This window comes from Misgurnus anguillicaudatus, chromosome 25 (genome assembly GCF_027580225.2).
Source record: "Misgurnus anguillicaudatus chromosome 25, ASM2758022v2, whole genome shotgun sequence".
Taxonomy (NCBI): Eukaryota; Metazoa; Chordata; class Actinopteri; order Cypriniformes; family Cobitidae; genus Misgurnus; species Misgurnus anguillicaudatus.
Genome location: NC_073361.2, coordinates 26,577,699 through 26,590,787, shown reverse-complemented (window position 1 = coordinate 26,590,787; position 13,089 = coordinate 26,577,699). Strand labels below are relative to the sequence as shown.

Genomic DNA, 13,089 nt, shown 5'->3' with positions numbered 1-13,089 from the left:
TGAAGATTTTCTAAATTGTTCTGTAAGTGATGTTTGCCCGGGCACAACTTGTTGCCATGAAACTAGGGTGTTCTGGGTGGTTTCTAGCATGTTGCTGTGTGGTTGCTAGGGTGTTCTGGGTGTTTCTTAGCACATTGCTATACGGTTGCTAGGGTGTTCTGGATGGTTTCTAACATGTTGCTACGTGGTTGCGAGGGTGTTCTGGGCAGTTTCTAGCATGTTGGTATGTGGTTTAGGGTGTTCTGGGTGTTTTTTTCAGCATGTTACTATGTGGTTGCTTGTGTGTTCTAGATGGTTTCTAGCATGTTGCTATGTGGTTGCTAGTGTGTTCTGGATGGTTTCTAGCATGTTGCAATGTGGCTGCTAGGGTGTTCTGTGTGTTTTTAGCACATTGCTATATGGTTGCTACACTGTAAAAAAAAATTCCGTAGAAATTACAATGTTATTGCAGCTGGGTTGCCGGTAATTTACCGTAGATTAAAATGTATGCTCTTTACTGGCAAAAGTTTGTTCAAAGTTAAATAAAGTTTAAATATTAACAAGTCTTTATCTTTACAGAATTAAACTATACAATAACAGCCACATGCAAAGCATTCTGGGAACCAGAAATCATCACCAACCTTTTTCGTTTTTTTGCTTCAGATTTTGTTTCCCAGAATGTTTTGCTTGATGCTGTTTTTTAGTTTTACTACGTAAAGACAAAGACTTGTAAATGTTTAATGTTCATTTAACTTTGAACAAAATGTTGCCAGTAAAAAAATTTAAATCTACGGTAAATTCCTGGCAACCCAGCTGCAATTTCTACAGAATTTTTTTACAGTGTAGGGTATTCTGGATGGTTTTAGCATGTTGCTATGTGGTTGCTAGGGTGTTCTGGGTGGTTTTTCAGTTTGCTATGTGATTGCTAGGGTGTTCTTGGGTGGTTTCTATCATGTTGCTATGTGGTTGCTAGGGTTGGTCTGGGTGTTTTTTAGCACATTGCTATACGTTTGTTAGGGTGTTCTGGATGGTTTCTAGCATGTTGCAATGTGGTTGCTAGGGTGTTCTGTGTGTTTTTAGCACATTGCTATATGGTTGCTAGGGTGTTCTGGATGGTTTCTAACATGTTGCTATGTGATTGCTAGGGTGTTCTTGGGTGGTTTCTATCATGTTGCTATGTGGTTGCTAGGGTTGGTCTGGGTGTTTTTTAGCACATTGCTATACGTTTGTTAGGGTGTTCTGGATGGTTTCTAGCATGTTGCTGTGTGGTTGCTTGGGTGTTCTGGGTGGTTTTTCAGCACATTTGCTATGTGATTGCTAGGGTGTTCTTGGGTGGTTTCTAGCATGTTGCTATGTGGTTGCTAGGGTTGGTCTGGGTGTTTTTGAGCACATTTCTATACGTTTGTTAGGGTGTTCTGGATGGTTTCTAGCATGTTGCTATGTGGTTGCTAGTGTGTTCTGGATGGTTTCTAGCATGTTGCTGTGTGGTTACTAGGGTGTTCTGGGTGGTTTTTCAGCACATTTGCTATGTGATTGCTAGGGTGTTCTTGGGTGGTTTCTATCATGTTGCTATGTGGTTGCTAGGGTTGGTCTGGGTGTTTTTTAGCACATTGCTATACGTTTGTTAGGGTGTTCTGGATGGTTTCTAGCATGTTGCTATGTGGTTGCTAGTGTGTTCTGGATGGTTTCTAGCATGTTGCTATGTGGTTGCTAGTGTGTTCTGGATGGTTTCTAGCATGTTGCTGTGTGGTTGCTTGGGTGTTCTGGGTGGTTTTTCAGCACATTTGCTATGTGATTGCTAGGGTGTTCTTGGGTGGTTTCTAGCATGTTGCTATGTGGTTGCTAGGGTTGGTCTGGGTGTTTTTAGCACATTTCTATACGTTTGTTAGGGTGTTCTGGATGGTTTCTAGCATGTTGCTATGTGGTTGCTAGTGTGTTCTGGATGGTTTCTAGCATGTTGCTGTGTGGTTGCTAGGGTGTTCTGGGTGGTTTTTCAGCACATTTGCTATGTGATTGCTAGGGTGTTCTTGGGTGGTTTCTATCATGTTGCTATGTGGTTGCTAGGGTTGGTCTGGGTGTTTTTTAGCACATTGCTATACGTTTGTTAGGGTGTTCTGGATGGTTTCTAGCATGTTGCTATGTGGTTGCTAAGGTGTTCTGGGTGGGGTTTTTTCAGCATTTTGCTATGTGGTTGCTTGTCTGTTCTAGATGGTTTCTAGCATGTTGCTCTGTGGTTGCTAGGCTGTTCTGTGTGTGTTTTAGCACATTGCTATATGGTTGCTAGGGTTTTCTGGATGTATTCTAGCATGTTGCTAGGGTGTTCTGTGTGTTTTTAGCACATTGCTATATGGTTGCTAGGGTGTTTTGGGTGTTTTTTTAAGCACATTTGCTATGTGATTGCTAGGATGTTCTTGGGTGGTTTCTAGCATGTTGCTATGTGGTTGCTAGGGCCGGTCTGGGTGTTTTTAAGCACATTGCTATACGTTTGTTAGGGTGTTCTGGGTGGTTTCTAGCATGTTGCTATGTGGTTGCTAAGGTGTTCTGGGTGGGGTTTTTTCAGCATTTTGCTATGTGGTTGCTTGTCTGTTCTAGATGGTTTCTAGCATGTTGCTCTGTGGTTGCTAGGCTGTTCTGTGTGTGTTTTAGCACATTGCTATATGGTTGCTAGGGTTTCCTGGATGTATTCTAGTATGTTGCTAGGGTGTTCTGTGTGTTTTTAGCACATTGCTATATGGTTGCTAGGGTGTTCTGGGTGTTTTTTTAAGCACATTTGCTATGTGATTGCTAGGATGTTCTTGGGTGGTTTCTAGCATGTTGCTATGTGGTTGCTAGGGCCGGTCTGGGTGTTTTTAAGCACATTGCTATACGTTTGTTAGGGTGTTCTGGGTGGTTTCTAGCATGTTGCTATGTGGTTGCTAAGGTGTTCTGGGAGGGTTTTTTTCAGCATGTTGCTATGTGGTTGCTTGTGAGTTCTAGATGGTTTCTAGCATGTTGCTCTGTGGTTGCTAGGCTGTTCTGTGTGTGTTTTAGCACATTGCTATATGGTTGCTAGGGTTTTCTGGATGTATTCTAGCATGTTGCTAGGGTGTTCTGTGTGTTTTTTAGCACATTGCTATATGGTTGCTAGGGTGTTCTGGGTGTTTTTTAAGCACATTTGCTATGTGATTGCTAGGATGTTCTTGGGTGGTTTCTAGCATGTTGCTATGTGGTTGCTAGGGCTGGTCTGGGTGTTTTTAAGCACATTGCTATACGTTTGTTAGGGTGTTCTGGATGGTTTCTAGCATGTTGCTATGTGGTTGCTAAGGTGTTCTGGGAGGGTTTTTTTCAGCATGTTGCTATGTGGTTGCTTGTGAGTTCTAGATGGTTTCTAGCATGTTGCTCTGTGGTTGCTAAGCTGTTCTGTGTGTGTTTTAGCACATTGCTATATGGCTGCTAGGGTTTTCTGGATGTATTCTAGCATGTTGCTAGGGTGTTCTGTGTGTTTTTAGCACATTGCTATATGGTTGCTAGGGTGTTCTAGATGGTTTCTAGCATGTTACTATATGGTTGCTAATGTGTTCCAGGTGGTTTCTAGCAAGTTTCTATGTGGTTGCTAAGGTGTTCTGGGTGTTTTTTCAGCACATTGCTATGTGGTTGCTAGGATTTTCTGGATGGTTTCTATTATGTTGCTATGTGGTTGCTATGGTGTTCTGATTGTTTTTGAGCACATTGCCATATGGTTGCTATGGTGTCCTGGATGGTTTCTAGCATGTTACTATGTGTTGGCTAAGGTGTTCTGGGTTTTTTTTTGCAGGATGTCACTATGTGGTTGCTAGGGTGTTCTGAGTGTTTTTAAGCACATTGCTATACGATTGTTAGGGTGTTCTGGGCGGTTTCTAGCATGTTGCTATGTGGTTGCTAGGGGTTTTCTAGGTGGTTGCTACAGTAGAACAGTCTTTGTGTTTGCTGGCATGTTACTGTTTGGTTGTTAGGATGTTCTGGGGGGTGTCTGGCATGTTGCTATGTGGATGCTAGGGTGTCCTGGGTGGTTTCTAGCATGTTGCTATGTGGTTGCTAGGGTGTTCTGGGTGCTTTTAGCAAATTGCTATTTGGTTGCTAGGGTGTTCTATGTGGTGTCTAGCACGTTGGTGTGGTTGTTATTGTGTGCTTAGTGGTTTTTAGCACATTGCTACGTGATTGCTAGGGTGTTCTGTGTGGTTTCTAGCATGTTGCTATGCGATTGCTATGGTGTTTTGAATGGTTGCTACAGTAAAACAGTCTAGGTAGTTGCTGGCATGTTGCCATGTGGTTGCTATGGTGTTCCTGCTGGCTTCTACCACATTGCTGTGTGGTAGCTAGGGTGTTCTGGGTGGCTTCTAACATTGCTGCTGTTTGGTCGAAAAAGTGTTTTGGGTGGCTTCTAGTGAATTGCTATGTGGTTTCTAGGGATTTTTAGGTTGTTTCTACATTGGAACGGTCTGGGTGGTTCCTGGCATGTTGCCCTGTAGTTGCTAGAATGTTGTGGGTGGTTTCAAACACGTTGCTATATGGTTGTTTTATGGTCTGGGTGGTTGCTAGCACAGTACTGTGTGGTTGCTAGGATATTCTGTGTGGTTGTTCGCACACTGCTATGTGGATACAAGGATGTGATGGGTAGTTGCTAGGGTGTTCTGTGTTGCTAGCATGTTGGTGTGCTTTGCTAGGATGGTTTGGATGGTTGCTAGAACATTGCTAGGTGGTTTCTAACACTTTGCTATGTGTTTGCTAAAATGTTGTTGTGTGGGTGTTAGCATATTCTGGAAGCGTTGCTAAGCTGGCAATACACTAAGCTTCAATGCATCTACTTGATACCATTGGCCATCATAAGTACCAAGGTATACGAATTCAGAAATAATAAGCTACCGTAGTTTATAACATAGGTTTTTGAATAATGTAAGTATCATGGTATTGCCACAGCACTTTTTTGAAGTTAGGCTACTAACGATTTTATGGACATACTCCAGAGAAGATCTTCAGGCCTGAAGCAGATCTAGATCAAATGTGCAGCTGTCTTTGACAAGGATTATCAACTCCCTGATAAGGAAAACATTACCCATCCCTGTCATACTCTCTGGATCAGCAGTTCTAGTTTGATCTCAGGGGGATTTAGGGAGATGATAAGAAGAGCAAAGCAGTTGTGAATAAAAAGTGTTTTAAAGGTGAGAGGAACAGCCATGAAAGAAGGACGAAAAGGAGAATCCGCTCTAGAACCTGATTCTGACTTGCACAATATTTATTTATTAACAACCAGAACTTACTAACAATCCATGTTAAAAATACAATGTAAGAAGTGTCCCAACTACAGGTGTCCTTAAAAAAGTCTCTGCGATAACTGAGCAGCCAATAAGACAACTAGCAATCAGAAATGCTTGGGTTGTAGATGATGTTAGCAAAACAAAGACTGTGAAAGTAAAACTTGCCTATATAAATAATCATTTTTGGAGCAATCAGCATTAAAAGTCTTGCTTAATAACAATCATAGCTTAAGCTCAATCCTACAATCATTTGCACAAACAAGATGGGGTGCAGCCTAGGGATTGGCGTTTGGAGTGACAGCAGTAGGACATTCAGTAGTTTAAATTCACGTATTCACAGACTCCGCAGCAATGCCAGTCACGAACATCTGCACACTTATTATTGGACCTGCTTTCAACCATTTATCTGCAATCCACTGTTCCTTTTTCTTCTGCCAACTTTCAATTGGATAAAATAGGAACAGCTCACGGAGAGACTTTGACATTTATGAATTATAGCCTCAGGCGCATCGTTATGATGTAATATTTCTCTCAAAGACAGCGATTTTATGGAGGGAAGTAGCAGAAAAGAGATGGCGAATGAAAGCAAAAAGGTTTACTTCACTCCGACACTCCCGCGAACGAAGAAAAGAGAGAAAGAGAGGGAGAGAGAGACAGACAGAGAAAAGGTGAGCATGCGAGGAAAGGCAAGAAAGCACAGAAGAGAAAAAAACTTTTAAGTAGTATCCTTAGGCGAAGTACAGTGTTAAGTGCTCCCTTAGATTTCAAAGTGGGAATGAATGGTTGATTCTCTTTGAAAACTGAGTTGCCATGGCAACTGAGCCTTTATTTCATATTTGCTGGCACAGGTAGCTAAACAGCCGACATAAGGAAGACGAGGCATTCGGGCCACGGAGGAGTTCACCGACCAGACGAGCTACAAAGACAAACGTTATTTCACCCGTTCGCACGTCACATTAGCCCAATTCTCATTTTGTGTCTGAAAACGGATCAATTCTTCGCTTTCAACTAATATAGGTAAAAAAGCAGAACCTAAAAATTTGTTTTGTTCATTTTTTCCAGCCTAAAGCAAGGAGTGCGGCGCGATACAGCAGCGGTACCCTGAAGCGATGGTCTCGCCGCGCTTTACATCACGGACTTGCCTTATGAATACACAATATGCAAAACGTACCTGGGCTCCAGTGACAGGGGACGTCTGGCGAATACATAATGACAGTAGTATGGAGAGGGGTGGGGGGCAGGAAATACCAGATGTCCATCTTTGCCGTTAGTAAAAGAGGGTTTTGGGAGGGTTTGACAGGCCGGTTTAATGAGGTGAGAGCGAGGATGGGGGTGAGCGTCGATGTAATCGATACGAGAATTAACACATTGACACGTGGACTGTTTACTTTTAGCCATTTTCTCTGCACAATTAAGCGCCTGAGATCTGCAAGTCAACTATGATTAATCCCGGGGTCACTCCGCTGTCTTCCTGTATATCCACTTGAAATATCAAGACCTGTGATTATACATAATTCTGTATATCTTACACGCATGACGTATCCTGCATAGAAGATTGTGTATAAGATGCATGATGGTTGAGATGCTGTTTGCACAAATTCCGGTTCGAAGCCGTTCAGATTGAATGACAAAAACCGGATAACTCACAGATGGACCAGCCTGGTCTGGAAAGTCCTCTTATTTCCTCTCTTCCATCCCCCTCTCCATCTCTCCTCCCGTCTCATCCAGCCATCAGCAGCTCACTCCTTGGCATCCAGCATCCCTCTCAGCTTCTTGGCAACATCAGATTAGTTGCTTCCGATAAGCATTTCCCATAAATGTAGCCTTTAGATCCAGGATTAGTTGCCAGTGATTCAATAAAGGGCCTTTTTTTTTGATAACAGTAAATGTATTGCAGTTCGGTACAGGACGGTATGCGATGGCATTGGTACGCAAATAGCATTATCAAAAGAGCCAAATTATTCCTAAGGGATGAGGTTATTATTTCACAACTGCGTGTAACCGCAAATTAGCATAACAAAGACTCACCTCTGCCATTTTGGCAAGCTCGGTCCAATCCGCTTTGTTGTAGCTGCACATTACGCTGGATATGACAATCTGTGCTAAAGAGAAGATAGACAGTCTTTTGGTGTGTAAGTGTGTATTAGTACATGTTAACGATATGCAAAAATACAAACCCTAAAGTAAATGATGACGCGAGTTATCGTCTCTAACGTAAATTTATTTTCTTGGACTACAACAAACACACGGATTGTAGGCAACAGTTTACTTCCTGGGATTGGTGATGTAGTGAAGACTGACATTTTCATAATTCCTCCCGCTTCGGACTCACAGCCTGTAAATTAACTCCTGTTAGCATTGGATTGTGACCAAATCTTTCAAACATGGTAGGGAGCGTCACATTTCCTGCTGACGTCAGAGGTCAGGGTTCCCACACCTTAGTTAACTTCAAATTCAAGGACCTTTCAAGGACTTTCCAGGTCCAATACCCTCAAATTCAAGGACTAAATGCGGGGACACATTTTAAGTGAGAGCAAGGTTACATCTTGGTACCTTTTAAGATACATTGTTACAGTTCCCTTTCGAGGGAACTTGCGCTGCGTCACTGCGATGACACTTTGGGGACGCTTCCAGGGGTAAGTGCGTCTAAATGTGTACATCAAATTCAACCAATGGTGAGGCATAACGACAAAGACAGGGTGATGCGGGAGCCAGGAAGTATATCGCTATCTGAAATATTGACAAAGACGGCGTTACAGGGATGCAGGAAGTATGGCAAGGGAGACGCAGCGTCTCGTTCCCTTCTCAGGGAACAACAGTTACATACGTAACCCGAGACGTTTTCATGTGTCAAACACAACTATGCAAAAAAGCATTTTGGTATGAATCATCATTCGCATACAGAAGATATAAGCATTTAAAGTGAACAGTTTAACATGTGTGCTTAAAAAGTCTAGAATTTGTATGATATTATCCTACACTACACAGGGAATAATACAGATTTTTTTCCAGAAAACTTCTTGCGTTAAATAGATTCAAGCATTTTCAATGACCTGTATCTATGTATGTAAATTTTCAAAAACTTCCCAGGGTCTTGAATTTTTCCCCCAGATTCACAAACTTTCAAGGATTTCAAGGACCTGTGGGAACTCTCAGAGGTATTCACGGCAATCACAATGTACAGATTAGCTGGCCAATCAGGGACACCGAGCTTTTCAAATCCACGCATTTTAGGAAGAGAGTGAAATCTGGAGCTACAAATATGTACGGTATGTGGAAATAAATATATTTTTTTCACCATAAACCACGTGAACACATTGAATTATACCAAATACACAAAATAACGTTGTTTTTAGCATTAAAATAGGTGCACTTCAAGATTTAAAGGGTTTAACAGGTTTTCTTTCTCTTACCCCATGGCCTTTAACAGACATGGACAAAAAAGGGTCATCAAGATTATAAAATAGATCTGAAGGCTATTATCTAGTCTTTAAAAAAACAGCCGCCTCCTTCTAAACCCTCAAAGTCGCAAAATCAATACTTATAATTCACAAGAAGAGGACAAATCCACTGTCACACTGGCATTATTAAAACAGCATCAAGCCCCAAAGCGAGGCATTAGATAAGAGCATTTTCTAGATTAGCTTTCTCTGTTTGCTGTTTTCTTTTTTTTCTTCTTTTGGCCAGTCATAAAACAGGTTACAGAAGGCCTGTTCCTACAAAACAACTCCTGGGTTTCGGTAATAAAAGATGTTCGGTAAAAAGCTTTTGATATATGCACAAACTGCACAGAAGCCACCACACTGTAGCCAGGTCTATTTCTCAAGAAATTCCCCTGGCTAGACTAGCGGGATAAAAGATTTAACCAGGTCACCACGTCTCTCATTTTCCTCCAGTAAAAATCTAACCATGTTGACTGCGTATGTGGCGGCACTCCATTATGGGTTTTTATATAGAGATGCCTAGAAAACCCCCACAATGAAGGGCACCCTATCTAGGGTTGCTTTGTCCAACAATGTGATTACATCTAAACTCTTGTCTCATCAGATATCCGTGACTTATATTCGCAGTCGATGATGCAGGGGTGGGCGTCAAGGAGACAGAAAAGATTGGTCCTAACAACAGGCGAACAGGAGTCCGTGGAGACTCGGAGAAAACTGATTTCATGGGAGGATATTAAACTTGGAGGCTGTGTTGTCCCCCCGGGACAAATTTCCGCTAGATATAAATCTCTTGGGCATTACGTTTACCCAAAAGCAGCAGGCAGTTAGGCGCTGAGCTTAGCCCACCTACACGGGAGCAGAAAATATTGCCAAGTTTTAGGGGGCGAATAAAGTTAAGTACTCTGACATTTACCGGCGAGATTTACTGTACAACACTGACATATAAGTGATATTTGATACACCTTGAAATAGCGTTTGGTAATATTACCATAAACCCAGAGCCACCGAAGAGCACCCACGACGACGGCAAGCTTCATTTCGGGTGTTCTGTTTTGATTTGAGCTTGACCTTTGCTCACGTTAACGTCGTGTTATTGCGAAACGGCCCTTGGAAAGCTAGAGAGGGATCTGGTTTTAAGTTTATTAACACCAATCCGGTCTGAGCCCCCCGTCGGCGAGTCACGTTAACCGGCACGAGGCTGCCGGGTTCAGGGTATCAGGGATTACCAGGTTATAAGCTCAATAACCTCGCTTCCAGCGACCACATTCAAACTCCTCGAACACTCTAACAATGTGTCTCCATGGAGATCGGTCACCTAGAGGCGATATGAGAACATGTGGAGCGATGACTCCCGCCAATTCCCTAACGCAGCACTGTGACCGTTTCCTAATAATGGGAAAAATGGAAGAAGTGATAACAGCAAACCACAATTTGGCAGAGGTCTGAGCTGCACCGAGGATGGCAGCGTTCTGATGAGGTTTGAGGGCTGTTTCTATCTTTTTATGAAAGGAAAGAGAGTTTTCCTGCAGCGGCTGCGAGAGTTATAACAGCACAGGAACTGTAGAAATTCACCCTGACCTCTCCTCTCATGCTGATAAATTTAATAACAGAAACCATCTTCTCTGTAACAACACAAGCAAACCGTTTAAAATGGTCATTGACAATCACAGGTGCATACTGTAAATGCAAGGATAAGTGTTCTAACTAAACTACACTTTACAGACATACAGTACATAAGCCGCAAAAACATCTTAAAGGATTAGTCAATTTTCTTAAAAAAATCCAGATAATTTACTCACCACCATGTCTTCCAAAATGTTGATGTCTTTCTTTGTTCAGTCGAGAAGAAATTAATTTTTTTGAGGAAATCATTCCAGGATTTTTGTCATTTTAATGGACTTTAATGGACCCCAATATTTTAATGCAGTTTAAAATTGCAGTTTCAAAGGACTATAAACAATTCCAAACGAGGCATAGAGGTCTTATCTAGTGAAACGATTGTAATTTTTGACAAGAAAAATAAAAATATGCACTTTTAAACCACAACTTCTCGTCTATCTCCGGCCGTGTGACACGTCAGCGCGACCTCACGCAATACGTCATCACGTAAAGAGGTCACGGATGACGTATGCGAAATACACCCCAGTGTTTACAAGTGTGGAGAAAGAGGACCGTTCCGACGTTGTTGTATGTGGAATGATACTAATTAATGTCTTTGTGTCAGTTTATTGTTTAAAATGGTCTGCAAATGTCCGTTTCATATTATGTAACACATGACCTTTCGACGTCATTACGCAATTACGTGAGGTCGCCCTGGCGCATCACAAGACTGGAGATAGACGAGAAGTTGTGGTTTAAAAGTGCATATTTTTTATTTTTCTTGTCAAAAATGACAATTGTTTCGCTAGATAAGACACTTATGCCTCGTTTGGGATCGTTTAGAGTCCTTTGAAAAACTGCATTAAAACTGTTAAGTATTGGGGTCCTTTAAAGTCCATTAAAATGAGAAAAATCCTGGAATGTTTTCCTCAAAAAACCTAATTTCTTCTTAACTGAACAAAGAAAGACATCAACATTTTGGATGACATGGTGGTGAGTAAATTATCTGGATTTTTTTTAAGAAAATTGACTAATCCTTTAAAATATCAAGGTTATATTATTACAGAATGTTATTTACATGATTTAAAGAAAACACCACAGTTTTTCAATATTTTACTATGTTCTTACCTCAACTTAGATGAATTAATACATACCTATCTTTATTCAATGCGTGCGCTTAATCTTTGTACAGCACCTTGTGAATGTGTTAGCGTTAGCTTAGCCCCATTCATTCCTATGGCTCCAAACAGGGATGAATTTAGAAGCAACCAAACATGTCCATGTTTTTCCTATTTAAAGACCGAGTAAGTATGGTGGCACAAAATAAAACTTTTGTTTGGAGCCACAGGAATGAATAGGGCTACGCTAAATGCTAACACATTCACAAAGGGCTGTACAAAGATTAAAAGTGCATGCACTGAAAAAAGATAGGTATGTATTAATTCATCTAAGTTGATGTAAAAAATTGTAAAATATTAAAAAATGCTGGTGTTTTCCTTAAAGTAAATCACAAAAAATGACTTTATCTCGGTTTTCACAGACTGGGCAGGTCACATTTCTGCACAATCAAATGCAATGTAGAATAATAATGCCCCTCCCCTAATACCACCCACCTTTAACTAGAAATAGAAAGCAGACAATTTTTGTGCACATATGTGACGCATACCAAAGGCTATTGGTTATTTATCCGAATGTACACCCCGACGTCCTGTCTCAACACAAAAACATGGCCATTATATGTTAAGGCAGCGATGAAAATCTCTGCTCAGCCGGCACCCTTAAAAGAAGCTTCTCTCTCTCTTCACCTTGTTTCAGAAAGAACTGATATATCACCGCCGCTTTCATCCTCAATACAAAAGCCAGCCTGGTGAATGCTGGGCATGGCTTCCATTAGTGCAGCCCATGATTGCCATCAGGAAGTCCTGGAGAAATCAATTAACCCTTTGATATTTCTTCAGGACTAAAAAGCAACCTAGATAGATACAGAATGTGTTGCCATTTCGTGATTTTAGCAAGCATTCGCTCCTGTCGCTCGTACCAATACGACGGCGGTATGAAAAAATGTACTTACGGATGGAGCTGGCTCACATCATAAATATTTGGATTTCATTAGCAAACACGAGGATCACATTACTATGAATAATAAATGGAACAATGAGGAATGAATATTGGAATCATATTCAAATTTTATGACTTGAAAGCCAAACCACTGAGGGAAAATCGAGAATAACTAGATAGCACGGACAGTCCCATGTGGATTCCAACAAAAACAAAGACTTCCTTATGTTGAAAGAAAGAGATATGAAACAATTTGTTCTCAACGTGCTATACAAAAGAAACGTTTATGTTCATAATTGTAGAAGCAGCATCAACAATACATGCTCATAGTCATTCAATTCCTAATGTAAGATATAAAAATATTCAAGATATTGGCGTATTTTAGTTTTATTTAGATATAACAGGTATTTCCATCCATGGTGGAATCTAACTGATCTAATCTTAAAATTATTAATTCTAATTCACTCCACATTCTGTCTTCTTGTATTTGAAATATTAAAGAAATATTTCACCCAAAAAATAATATTATCGCATGATTTACTCACCCTCAAGCCATCCTCGATGTATATGATTAACTATTTTCAAACTAACACAGTCTGAGTTATATTAGAAAATGTCCTGGCTGTTCCAAGCTTTATAATGGTAGTAAATGGTGCTTTTGATTTGAAGGCCAAAAAAGTCCATCAAGCCTTCACAGAAGTAATCCACAAGACTAATAAAGGCCTTTTGAGGGGCAA

At 41.0% G+C, this 13,089-nt stretch overlaps 1 protein-coding gene across 8 annotated transcripts in view; it reads right to left on the bottom strand.

Moving 5' to 3' along the window:
- The window catches only part of LOC129426138 (dihydropyrimidine dehydrogenase [NADP(+)]), a 235,502-nt gene that overhangs the window by 89,099 nt on the left and 133,314 nt on the right, over nucleotides 1–13,089 (bottom strand). For 7 of the 8 annotated variants that reach the window (XM_073864234.1, XM_073864235.1, XM_073864230.1 and 4 more), the window contains one exon: nucleotides 7,281–7,354. The exons of the other annotated variant lie outside the window; for it this stretch is intronic. The gene's annotated coding sequence lies outside the window, so the exon portion shown is untranslated. The remainder of the gene's footprint in view (nucleotides 1–7,280; nucleotides 7,355–13,089) is intronic. 8 annotated transcript variants of the gene reach the window in all.